This window comes from Hibiscus syriacus, unplaced genomic scaffold, assembly GCF_006381635.1.
Source record: "Hibiscus syriacus cultivar Baekdansim isolate YM2019G1 unplaced genomic scaffold, ASM638163v2 tig00110988_pilon, whole genome shotgun sequence".
NCBI classification, from domain to species: domain Eukaryota; kingdom Viridiplantae; phylum Streptophyta; class Magnoliopsida; order Malvales; family Malvaceae; genus Hibiscus; species Hibiscus syriacus.
In genome coordinates this window covers 508,818-523,249 of record NW_024062942.1, presented here as the reverse complement: position 1 = coordinate 523,249, position 14,432 = coordinate 508,818, and the positions used below count along the sequence as shown (strand labels likewise).

General features: G+C 32.9%; 1 pseudogene; it reads right to left on the bottom strand.

Annotated features, from left to right (window-relative positions):
• Positions 1 to 3,278: 3,278 nt before the first annotated feature.
• LOC120149024 lies at positions 3,279 to 9,684 on the bottom strand (annotated as a pseudogene).
• Positions 9,685 to 14,432: the final 4,748 nt, after the last annotated feature.

Below are 14,432 nucleotides of genomic sequence, written 5' to 3'. Positions count from 1 at the left end.
TGCGAGAATCTTTGATTTATCGTTCTCCACACTTCTCAATGAAGCATTGTCTCGAAAATCATTAAATCGCATTACCAGCAGTTCTCATTAAGGTGAAGCCAGTGAGGCCCTTCGCTTGCATTTGTCTAGCGAGAGACCAATTTTGACAAAGTCCTTGCACCACCCCACTAGACATTTGCTCAACACCTGAAGTTTTTCTTTATCTATAACACCTTCAACTTTATAAAGATTCTTCCTCGAATCATCTTCTAACCCGGACTTGCGAAGAACACTTGTCGAGGACTTCCTCCAATAGGAATGTCGAGGTTTGAATTTAACGAAAGAAACACCAATTTTGCTGCTGTCGATACGAGAGCCATTCATATTTGAGATCGCTCTCCTTGCTTCTTCAATTGTAGCATAGCGAACAAAACCAAAGCGAACTCCATTCAAATTTCTTTTTTTAGGAATGAAGGCATCCATAACTCGACCGTGTGTACCAAATAAATATCCAAGTCTCTTCCAATGGATCTTCTCCGGAAGGTTCTCAATGAATAACGAGACGCATCCATTACAATACCCATTCCTACCGTTTATATGACCTTCATTCTGCCTGTTTTGAAATCCGTTTCTTCTCCGTCTCGCTACTTCAGAAGATTTTTCGTTGGAATACCCCTTCTTGATTCCATGGTGATCCACTTCAGCAGCAGAAAGAACGGGTGTTGCCTCCACTAAAGAAAGCTTCTCCATCCTATAATTCCCACCTTGCGAAGGAGACATACCACTGTCATTAATCCTAACCACGGGAGGTTGACAGTCTAATGTTCCTTTAACAACGTATTTTTCCAAGGAATTGGTTGATAGAGGACGTTCACCCGACCTCGCAGAAATTTCTCTTAAGTTTTGCTGATTATGGTGGGAAGGACAAAGATTGAGTTTTGTGTGGGAGACTTTAATCACGAAATTTTAGGTCTCTTCAACATTTCTTTCTTTTCTCCAATCTTATTCCCCGCTCTATTTCGAAGTACTTGCGATATGTCTCCCCTACTCTTTTCTCTTCTTTTTAATCTTTTCAATTTATTTTTCAGTGAAGTACCCAAATAGACCTTTAACTATAGTGTATTACTTTGTTAAATCTCCTAATATTTTGAAATTACAAAATAATTCTTAATTATAGGGCATTACTTTGTTGAGTTCACTGACTATTAAAAGTTACAAAATGATCACGGACTATCCATATATTCTAAACTCATCATTTTTTATTAAAATATTAATAACAATATAAGTTAGACATTGTAACCCCAAATTTGACTGACTAAAATGTAAGTTTTGAAAAGTTTAATAGTTAAAGTATAAACTTCGAAAAGTTTAGGAAACGAAATTGTAATTTTTAAAAGTTACATATTTTATCCTGTAAATGAAAAGTTTGGAAAAAATATTTTAGTGGGAATCATATTTTTGGTACGAGATTTGTGTTAAAAGCTATAAAGCGATAAAGTTTGATATTGAAATCAGATAATCAGATCGAATCAGAATTTCACGAAATATGAAGGATGCTAGATAAATGTTGGAAATATTATTTCTATATATTAGAAAAGTAAATTTAACATGGATCAATGAAATTAAGGTCGATTTTTCATGTTAAGCCAAAAATTTGGAATTAGGGGACTAAAGGGTAATTTTCAAAAAGTTTCATTTTAATCCAAAAGTCAAAATTACCCTTAATGAAATTTCATAACTACAATTTTGCCACTCTATGACATCATCTCTTACCTCATCATATCCATAACAAAAATATCATAAATTCTGATTTTTCATGTTTTTCCTTGCAACTTTTTGAAAATTACAATTTAGTCACCTAATTTCAAATTTTTGGCTTAACATGGAAAATCGACCTTAATTCTATTGATCCATGTTAAATTTCACTTTTCTAAAATATAGAAATAATATTTTCAACATTTATCTAGCATCTTTCACATTTTCGTGAAATTCTGATTCGGTCTGATTATCTGATTTCAATACCAAACTTTACCACTTTATAGCTTTTAACACAAATCTCGTACCGAAAATATGATTCCCACTAAAATATTTTTTTCCAAACTTTTCATTTACATGATAAAATATATAAATTTTAAAAATTACAATTTTAGTTCCTAAACTTTTCAAAGTTTATACTTTAACCAATAAGCTTTCAAAACTTATATTTTAGTCACTGGTCAAAATTTGGGGTATTACAGACATTACACTGTTGACTATGATATGATAAAATATGATCTCAAAATCTCAAACAACTATCATATTTCAGTCAACTAGGTGACATTTAACCCATATTGTCATCGGTTTCTTTAACAAAAAAGACCAATTTAAAATATATAAATAATTGAATAACTATTTTGTAACTAGGACCGTTTGTATAATTTACCTTTTATTTTTCTAGAAATAATGCAATAATAAAGGTCAGATTTTCTGACGTTAGAATTCCAAACAAAAAAAACAATAATAATTACCTATTATTTAAAAAATAGTTTTTTTATAAGATACCTATTGTTGGTTACTTGTAAGGAAAATAAGCCCTCAATTAAGAAAATGGTAGAACCAAATCCAAATAAAAGGAAACCTTGCTTTTTAAACAGATACTATTAATTAAGAAATACGAATACACTACTATGTTATAATGACAATAATTTCTACCATCTGCTCTTTATTTTAAGTTATTTGCATTTTTTTACTTCTGATAATTTGATATATATAATTATAAGTGTAAATACGGGTGATGACTTGCATTATAGGTAGAATATGTCTTCAAATAACACTAGAAAAGAAGCATAGGATTTATCACCAAATTGAAACCAGAAATGAAAACAAAAGAGAAGATTCTACTAAAAATTTCAAAGTGAGAATATTTTAGAGCCAAGTAATTTCCACTGGTTGAGAATATTCAACCAATTAGTTGTCATTATCACATATGGATAAGAGGATACGCATACATAGATGAGACAAAATGGAGGGGCTCCTCTTACTCCCTTAGGCTGCAATTTGAGATAACATTCATTTTTGGCTTCTTACTTTGCAGCTATAGCTTAGCTGCCTCTTTTAACCTGTAGGTTTCTTTATAAAGGCATGTCCTGGACAATTCCAAAAAGAATCAGTCGAAACTCTCTCTCCACCCAACACCAAGCATGGCTGCCATTGCAGCACCAAAACAAAATGAACAATTCCCATTAATAATGGGTGAATGCTAAGAGGGAAGAGAAAGAAGCCAAAAGATTGCACCATCAACACCATTTGCCGTATTCTTTTATTAAACTGATGAGCAATTTTACAAAGGCAAGATCTTCACTAATCTCGCCCACCAAATCAAAGCAAAGGTAGAAGAAAAACTAACGAATACCGTTTGAATCAGAAGGCAAATATTACATGATGCCAAACCAGCCCCATAAAACTTGTAACACCTTGTTCATATACGGATGCACCCCAACTGTATTACATCAAACAAGAGATCCAACTTTGCATAAGTAAAATAATATAGAAAAGGTGAAAGAGTTCGTGTCACATACAGAAAACAAAGGCCGCCCAAATTCCCAAAATGTTCACTCCTAATTCGCCCTGGGCAGAAGAGGCTGTTGCCGTGACAACATCTTCATTACCAGTGCCTTCTTTATTACCATCATCCAAGCAAACAACATAAGCAAAGCTCTCAACATCTTCTTTATGAAATCATTGGATAATGTAATGGTATTTCTATGCACGCTTTCTCCGACAACCCCTACAGACATGAGGGTAGCTTGCTGTCTAGCCTTGCGCTCTTGCATGGCCTTCTGCCTGTCCTCATAGAAGTCAAAATCATCCAGGATTGACATATCAGTTTCATAACTTTTGAAGATGCTCAACACTTCAAGTCCTTGCTCCAGTTTCACCTGCAAAATTGATATCCACACAAGCAAAAGAAACGTTAAGAGTGAATACTTACAAGCAATAATATCTTTTAGATCCTCAAAACTAAGTACAATGCATGAAGAAATCAGAAATGGCATAAAATATATTTTAATCTAATTAATAAAGGAAAAGGAATACGAGGCCTTGGGATTTGTACTAGAGCAGTAAAACAGTTAAAAGATAGGATAATATCCTCAATTGCATCTGAGGGAGACGGGCTTGGGTGAGGAACATATCATATACAGATCGATGATTCTCGATTCCGGACACAACACTCAAATACTGCCAGTATTCTTGGTAAAAAGAAACCTTGCTACCAGAATTATCGGTATAGCCTCAGTCACTAGTCAGAAGACCAAAAGGATAGACCTGTGCATATTTTTAAAATAATTTCTCAACAATTTATTTGGAAGAACCAAGATTTTCCCTAGAATCTCATGTAGCTATCTAACAAAAATGCAGTTCAATAATTTGACGGTAAGAGCGCCATCAAATGAATGAACTGTCATTTATAATAGTCATCTGAAACTGTACCTCCTGAGTATCTCTACTGTTGGTCACGGGCTTATTATCATTATTTTCCAGTATGATGTGACGAAACTGACTGTTTGGAACATCTTTGATAATATGCCATTTGACAGGGAACTGCCCACTCCATTTATCTTGCTGCCAGTAATCCACACACTTGTCAAAATCAACAGGTCCAACCATTTCTGCAACCCCACAGAACTGAGCGCTAGCATTCACCTGCAGCAATCAAGTAACATATATTTAACTGGTATGGAATAGACAAAAGTAAATAGTAAATATAAAAAAATTCTGTAAAATGTAAATACCGAGAAGAAGAGAAAAATTGGGCAATTGTCCTGGTGCTCCATGGCCTCATGATAAGCAGCGTCTAACCTTTTGTTCCCGTTAGGTGTACTAGCCCAGACACCATATTTGATACTCTTGTGAACATTATCTTCACTGTATGACTTGATTATGAAAAACTTAGCATCCTGGTAATCAGTATGAAATCTGACCCATTAAATGAATTGTCATTGATTTTCGCTGAAGATTTGTTGTTTCTATTATCATTAAAGGAAGAATACTTTTCGGATGTGGTTTGATTCTTAGGTTTTGAGGCTCTAGGCCCTCGGCTTTGTTCACTAAGGACATCAAGAGCACCACTACAACCACATAGAGAGATGTCACTGTCTCTTCCACGTCGTCTTTTACTTTCGAAAGGTAGCCAGCCCCGACTAGGAACTGATGCATTTACAAACCCAGCACCTTGATTGATACCACTTTGCAGGTAGCCTCTGTTTAAGGAGTTCAGTTCAGATCCTAATGGATAAAATGACCTTTGCTGATGAGGTGCCTGGAAAGGATAAATAGAAGAAGGATATAAATTATTTCTTATTTGATATGCTTCTTCAGTGATAAGGAAACAATGAGTCAATTCACTCCATCTCTATACCAATCGAATAAAGCGCAATAGCAACAAGCCTCCAGTGAAAAGAATGCATAACCATTTGACACTGTATTTACAAGGAAGATATACCATATATATCCAACTTGCAATAAATGGGAATGAATATTTGATTCTCATATATTCACAATGTATAAACTTCATATTGGCCAAATGCTATCTTGGGCAAGCTGAAGAAGGTAAACAATGGAATAAGGTGCTTCTCTATGCCATACTAGCTTAAGACCATAAACAAGAATAAAAAATAAAATAACATAAAATAAGATCTCCTAAAGTATTAACAAATATACATACCATTGGAACATTCTGCCCAATTGGTCCAATAGGCTGGGGAGAGGTTGCTGGTGATATGGGAGTGAAAGATCTCTGTCTATCAGAAGGCTTCGACCAATCTGACCAAAGTCCTCCAGACCTGAATCCATCAAAACCTAGCTGTAGATCATTAAGTCCTAGGCTACCAGGATTTCCAGGTAAACTGCCTCTACCAAAAGATCCTAATGGACAGGGATAACTAGGCCTTAGTCCAAAATGCATGTTATTGCCTTGTTGGTCAACATTTACTAATGTGATTAGCTCAGGTCGTGAAACTGGAGAAGGTGAAGTAATGTAGGGCATACTTGGAGGAACAAGCTGCTGATAATATGGTGGTCCAGAGAATGGAAATTGCTGCGGGGAGTACAACTGTGCATCAACACCTACAGAAGGCAAAGGAGTTGTGACTGGTGAATATGGCCCGTATGCCATTTGTTGATTGTAGCCATATCCAGGGTGGAAGACAAGTGATGGATTCTCATTGAAGACACCCTAATTAAAATAAAATGTCACCCAAAAAGACAAAAAAAAACCTTAATAATTCAAAGAAAATCTACACAGTTAAAAGGAGAGATTCTCACCAGAGATCCAAATTCTAGTCCATCAGCATTGACATACCGCGGATATTCATCCCATTCACCAGCAGTATTGTCATAACCTGCTTTCAAATTAAGAAACATCCCCAATGTTAATTTCTATTTCACTCTACTGATCTCATACCAGGAAATGCAATGCATTAGTGATATCAAAAGGTTTCTACACAAACAAATGGTTTTTTCCTTGCATGGCTGTCCAAATATAGAAATTACTCAGAAGTAACAAGAACTCTAGACCATTTTTTTTTTTATAGGAATTGAAGGCCTCGTTAAAAACCTCCTTCTTGATTAAGAGAGCTTGTAGAAAAGCTCCTTAATCAGCGGAAGGAGGAAAAGAGTGCCTTAAGATTTCATTAACCATAGGAAACATAAGATACAACCAGAAAAGCCTCCCCCAACATAAACAAACAACCCAAAACAGCCAGAAGAACCCTAAACAGCAACACTAACACAGCGATTTCCAACTAAGCTAAACCGACAGTCACAAAAATGACTGACCAGAATTAACACCTTAACTACCCGAAAACCAGCACAAAAACAAAACAATTTCAGCATAAGCCGAATATCACAGCTGACTCAAACCATAAAATCCAAAATCAAAAACAAAAAGCCCTGAACTTCCACTCAACGAGTCCAAGACTCTTCTACCGCATTACTGCCTCTTCTGCCTAACTGCCTCTTCTAGCTCGACATGTCGACATAGACCATCCAAAACTCCAACTATAGAGCCATCAAGATCAGAAAAAACTCCCTCTCCATGCACCTTCCTCTGAGAATTCTTGCTTTGACTTTAACGAGGCTGCCTTTGATGAGCAGAGAATTTTTCTTGAAAATTTCAGAGAGAACTAAATATAGCATTTCTCTAGACCATTCAATAAGGATTCACATAAATAGTATCTACATAATCAAAATAAATCAAACTAAGCATCTTCATGTCTTCAACTTTTATAAGTAGTGCCATTCAAATTCAGAAACCTATACCTTACTAACATTAAAACCAAAGGATGAGAAAGGACCAAAATCTGGGTTCCTCTTTTACATAGAAGACCAACTTAAGAGACAAAATTTAGTTCCGTTCTATCAAAAAAATAAATAAGACAAACACAAAAGACTTCAGATTTTGGTGCATTGACAACTCACTGCTTTCTTCTTTTATCACACTACTTGCACACTATAAACTTTTTCATACAATCTTCTCTCTCAAATTAGCATTTACATGGATAAGAGAGTGTCAGAGTGATATCCAAGAACTACAACAGTAACAGAAACTGAGCATCAAAAAAGAAAAGAACTGCAGTGTCAGCCATATATAAGGTTCAACCAGACTGGCTCAGCATTAAAATAGACCCAAGAAGACAGAAGATTGACCTCTGTAATAGAAAGCCTGAGGCTGAGGGGCATAGATTGTAGGTGAGTAGACATTATGGTCTTCAGCTGAAATAAATGATCCAGATTGACTAGCACCATCCCTGGGATGGCCTATTGGGGCCGCATCCTGGGTGGAATTAGGAGAAACCGTCTTATTTTTTGTTGAAAGAGGCTGTTGAGAGAATAATAAATGAAGGTTAATAATAAGAATATTTCCTTTACACTGTCCGGCAGAAACAGACGAAGAAAACAAAGGAAGAGAGCATGATAGTAACTCACAACTACCTGCTCCTTAACTTTTTCTGGATCAGCTTGTTGCTCTTCTGCATCCATGATCAGTGTGCTCAGTGACTAAGTAGTCTTAGAAACACAGACAGTACAAATTATTGACCAACCAAAGCAAAATTTGAGGATAGGTAAACTTGAAGCTATGAATATGTGCGCGCAAATCCACGCGTGCACACCTATTCACATTATAAATAAAGAACATGAATAAATTTTAAAAAGAAACTTAGTTCTTTACATATCAAAAGGCTTAGAGTTGGCATTTATTTGTATGATGACAACATCATAATGACATGGCACACCCAAAACCCCCATATGCAATAATATCAAACTAGTCAGTCACTCATTATTAAACAGTACCACACACAAGATATATTAGATGAAGCTTCTTTTATGGAAACTGTTGTCACATTTCATATCTCTTTCTCACAGTCTGACACAGGAAACAAGAGAAAAACAATATTTTTATTCTAGGAAATAATCCACGCGTGCACCTATTCACATTATAAATAAAGAACATGAATAAATTTTAAAAAGAAACTTAGTTCTTTACATATCAAAAGGCTTAGAGTTGGCATTTATTTGTATGATGACAACATCATAATGACATGGCACACCCAAAACCCCCATATGCAATAATATCAAACTAGTCAGTCACTCATTAAACAGTACACACACAAGATATATATGAAGCTTCTTTTATGGAAACTGTTGTCACATTTCATATCTCTTTCTCACAGTCTGACACAGGAAACAAGAGAAAAACAATATTTTTATTCTAGGAAATACCACAAGGTCGAACATACTATAAACTTGGAGATAAATACCAAGGACAATTGAAATAAACCACAAATTGTAAATCAAATTTCTGGTAAACCAGCCAAATATTCTGCAAATTGTTTGTCATTTTGCTAATAATTATGGTTTGACGGAGTTCCCTGTGATACCAGACTACAATTTGTTTTCTTTTCAACCCCAATTGGCCTTCTTCATTATTTCATTTCTCATTTTTTTAAAAGGATAGAATTAGTTGTAGGATTCTCAGTCTTTATAGCAAAGTACTACAAAATTTATATTAACTTCAGCCTTTTATACAGTACTATTAAGGTAAATTAAGGAATAAAGGAACAGAATTTTGCAATAATTTATTTCAATTAGACCCAAATCCCAGATCTTAACAAAAGGATCAAACCCCATACATTTACTTACAAACAAATAAAAGACTGAACCAACACAACATATCAATCAAAGGCCACGATTGGATTAATTGTAGGATTCTCGGTCTTAGCAGCAAAGTATTAAAAAAAATTATACATACACAACAAGTAAATTAAGGAACAAAATAACAGAATTTTGCAATAATTTCTATCAATTAAGACGACCCAGATCCCAGATCTTGACTAAAGGATCAAACCCCACATGTAAACAACTAAAATTGAACAAACACGGCCGATCAATCAAACGCCCAAATATTAAACCACAGTAAAAGAAATTAATAAAAGAATCAGATTGAGCCATCAAATTACAATTGAATTGTAATAAAAAAAAGAGAGCGAAACACCCATTAAATCAAAAGCCCGAGAGAAGAAAAAACAAACATCAAACAGAAAGAAAAGGATTATGGGGTAGTTGGCGTACCAGGGATACGATCTGGGGTTGCTGCCATGAATCTTCTCTAAAACAGACAGGAAACAACGAAAAGAAGGATTGCTTTCCAGAGCCAGAAACTCGGTATATTTTATATACGTTTCCATATAATATTATCATATTCTTTATTCATATATTTAAACTCTACAACCGTCGTTGCCTTTTTAAAGTAAATAAATATCTAAACTCAATGATATATTAATCCTTAAACTTTTCCTAAAAAACTTACATGCCCCTCAACATATTATATATTCAATATGGTTAAGAAAAAAAATTACTAGTCCTTTAATCAATAGAATTGGATGTTGACTTTTATAATGTTAATGTAATGATCTATGATGTTGAAATAACAGTTTTTAATGGATGAAGTAGTAAAGAAATTTTATTAATTTTTCTATTTTATGGAGAATTATCGATTAGTTTATGCTGGAATATGTTTAAAACATTATTAATTGATAAAATTATTATTATTATTTAAAAAAAAGTGTATATAATTTTTGGCAAAATGGTATCAAAGGTCCTCGTACTTTAAAAAAAATCAATGCGTTTCTCCACTTTTTTTTGCACCCAATGTGGCCATCTAGGTTAGAAAAAAACTAAATATGATCTTTTGACTAATGTTCTGTCGTTGACCAACGACTTTGTTACTTTGTTATAATGTGACACGTTAACCAAGTCAAAATCCTATTTTTTTCTCTCAATCTAGCCCTCCAACTTAAGAAAATAACTCAATCTGGCTCTCATATTTTTCTCTTCTATTTTGATCACTAAACTTTAAACGTTTTCAATTTAATCATTCAACTTTTGAATTACTCATGTTTTTATCATCATGATTTATTTTGTTAATATTTATTTATGATGTGGCATTTATTATTCTTATTTTATTAATATATAATTAAAATGAAATTAATTAAATTAAAATTTTAAAATTATTTTGAAAACAAAAAATATTTCCAAAATTATAATTAAATTATAAAGTATTCCCTCTGCTTTATATATTTCTAAATCTTCACTCTCCTCCTTTATCATCTCATTTCATTGTTCTTCCTTTTCAACCAAAGATTTTTTTATATTACCCGATGAAGTAGCTCATCCCCATTTTTTTTCAATTTTTTTACAAGTTCAATATGGATTCACTTGAGTTGGAAGGCCAGATTGAGAGAGGAAAATAGGATTTTGGCCTGGTTAACGTGTCATGTAGCAAAAAGTAATGGAGTCGTTGGTCAACGATAAAAAACATTGGTCAAAGGACCACATTGAGTTTTTTTTTTTTGACTTGTAGGGCCACATTGGATGAAAAAAAGTGGAGGGCCAAATTGGTTTTTTCTGAAAAATACAAGGACCTTTGGTACCATTTTGCCTTATTTTTAAACTAATTTATTACTTAATTGAACTATAATATTAGACATTCCACGTTTATCTAATAGTATTTACATGCATTTCTATGAAAAATTATCAAGTAGAGATTTGTAATAAAACATTTTGTAACACCTCAACCCGTACCCGACCCCGATACGAGTCCGAGATGTCACATTGACATTTTAAAACTTTTATTCTTGTAAAATAACTAAACATTTGAACTTATATTAAGAAAATACGATCATATATTGTTCAATTGTGTTTGGTATAAAATTTTGAGATAAAAACATATTTATGAACAGTAAAATACGGTATTAACAGTGCTGTGAACAGTAATGAACAATACCGTGAACAGTAATGAACAATACCGTGAACAGTGCTACAGTGCATCGATGCATTGCTACAGTGCATCGATGCACCAAAATTTCGAAGCAAAATTGTGCATCGATGTACTGCTACAGTGACTTTCGTAAAACGTTCATAAAACTCGTAAAAATTTAACCGTTCATTACTATACAATTGTCATTTACATAAACACATTTAAAACATTAGAAAACTCAATCGTATGACTTTTCAAAACCGATTAGAACATATTGGATTTAATCATTTATTTACATGTCAACCACTTTTCTTATTACAAAATACATACTATATATTTCTTTTCTGATCTGATCTTTAGAAAAGATAACTCTTATCAATCTTCCTCTTCTCAGAACCTACGCGTGAAACAATCACACGCTAAGTCTACGACTTAGTGAGGCATATAAAACATATAATAAAAATCATAAAACATTTCATAAAGAAATACACTTAACACCATATACTTCATGTAATACAGTTCATATAACTAAAACATATATGCTTTCATATAACCAATACATGAATCCTGTAATTTATTCCATATAATAAATCACATATGCATATCACCTTCAGTATATTTATTTAATCTCTTTATTAGTCCATGTACACCAGTGAGAACTTAAGGTATGTGAGTACATTAAGGTTGTATACTATTATGCTGTCACCACAGCTCATATAATTATCCCGAAGGACCAGTCCATAGGTTCCAAAAAACCTAGGTAATCAGTCCATATATTCCGAAGAACATAGGTAAACAGTCCATATGTCCCGAAGAACATAGGTAAACAGTCCATATATCCCGAAGAACATAGGTAAACCCTCGACCCTTGGCATGCCAACTATACCCCTAGCTCTCATATCACATAACATAGGCATTATCATTTATAACAGTTCACATTACTTATTCATATCATTTCTCTTATAAACACATATATTTTCTTTTCAGTCACGTATCACATGTACGTGTAATCATTGATCTCATAATCACATGTTCCTTCTCTTTTGTCACATACCACATGTATGTGTAAACATATATCTAATACCATATAACACGTATCACAAATGCATGTATTCACATATATCATTTCTCATTTGTTCATGTAACCTTGCATGTCATATCAAGTAACGTATATCATATGTTGTATTTTCACGTAAGCATGTAAATCATGTAACATATAATAACATACATCCATTTCTATGTACTAATACACACATAGTAATCACATAACATTTTATAAGTTACTTCTTACCATAGTAACTATATCATTGGATCATCGCAAGTTAATGTTTGATCAATCACATAAGTACAATTTAAATTGCACTCACCTTAGCCTTGCTTGCTTTGATTCAATCCTAACTCTTCGATTATTCTGTAACTCGTTTAGGCTCGATATCTACATAAATATAATTTCTGAGATATCAAAAGCCTAAACATTATAACTTGATGTTAATAACTCAAGCTAATTTAATAAACCAAATTTCAACTTTTCCTTTAGGAGTGTATCGATGCACTATGGGTGCATCGGTACACAAAATAGCTTTGAAATATCCATGCATCGATGCACCCCTTAATGCATCGATGCACCCCTTAATGCATCGATGCACCTACCTAGAAATCACTGTTCATTGCACGAAAATTCACTCTTTCAATTTCAATTCTTCAAGTTTCATTCCCTTTCATATTCTTAACCCAAATATACATGTTTAAACTCATTTATATCTATTTATTTCATCTTAAACCTCAAAATTCTATTCTCCATATAGAAATCAATAATCATACCAAATTTTCCATGTTATACAAACTTAATTCTAACACTTATAACTTCTTATTCTCATAGATGACAAGTTCAATTTATCCTCCAAATTCATTTAAACCTTCCTATTCCAAATTTCACTTAAAACCCCATTTTCTTTAATCTTTCGTAATTTTTTCATCTTTTGATTTTAAGATAACTTAAGCTTTCCTTAAGCTTAGTTATCATCTACTGATCAAAACCCACTCTTAAAATTAATAAATAATCAACAAAATATAAAACTCACATTTGCTCTAGCTTGGGCACGTTGGAGAAGAGAAGAAGATGAAGAAGATAAGTTTGGAAACTTATCTCTTCACACATGCATCACATGGGTATTATAATACCCACTAAAATTTATTTAATTATTATTCTTGTTCAATGACCTATTTGGCCTTTGACTCTTTCACTAATTACTAACAACCCTTCAGGAAATACTTTCAAATAAATCATTGAACTTTTTAACTTTTCCACTTTAATCACCAAATTCTGAAATTTTACAATTTGATCATTAACCCGTAGTTTGGGATGTTACACATTTCTACAGATTATAAATAATAAATAATTTCTTAATTATTAAATGTTACAAATGATTTTTTTAAATTATTAGACGGTTTTTAGGAATATTATGACTATTAAAAATTATAAAATGATCATTTGAATATGTTATAAATTTGTCCTTTTATTTAAAATTTAACGATCGTCTAAGCTGGATATTAACTTGTTAACTAGAATATGATAAATTTTGATCATGGAACCATTTGAGTTGTATAGACAGTTGAGATTTTGTAATAAGATTGTATTATATCTCAATCAGTAGGTTAACATCCTACAATTTTTTTGACAAAAAAGACGAGTTTGGAATATGTTAATAGTCAAGTGACCATTTTGCAACTTTTAATAGCAGGGGATTCAAGCAGTGAGCTATAATAAGGGACCATTTTGTAATTTTTAATAGTTAAGAGACTCAACAAAGTAACATATTTTAGTCGGGGACCATTTATGTACTTTATCCAACATTTTAATATTAAATTAATCTATGCTCAAATACCTAGATCCAATAATTAGTTGAGTTATCGAAAATGCTCATATTATCTCATTTGATATGAATTCGAATTCTTATATTTATCTTAAGAATATAATATGTTTTGACTTAATTAAAAATAGAGAAAATAACCTCAGTGACCAAAAATGCCTTATAATATACGATTTTAACCAACTTTTTTTGGATTTGCCAAAATGACCAACTAAATCGCAATGCGATCGATAATTTGCAACGCGATCTCCGGTTTCACAAATCAGTTTCCAGATTCGCAATGTGAT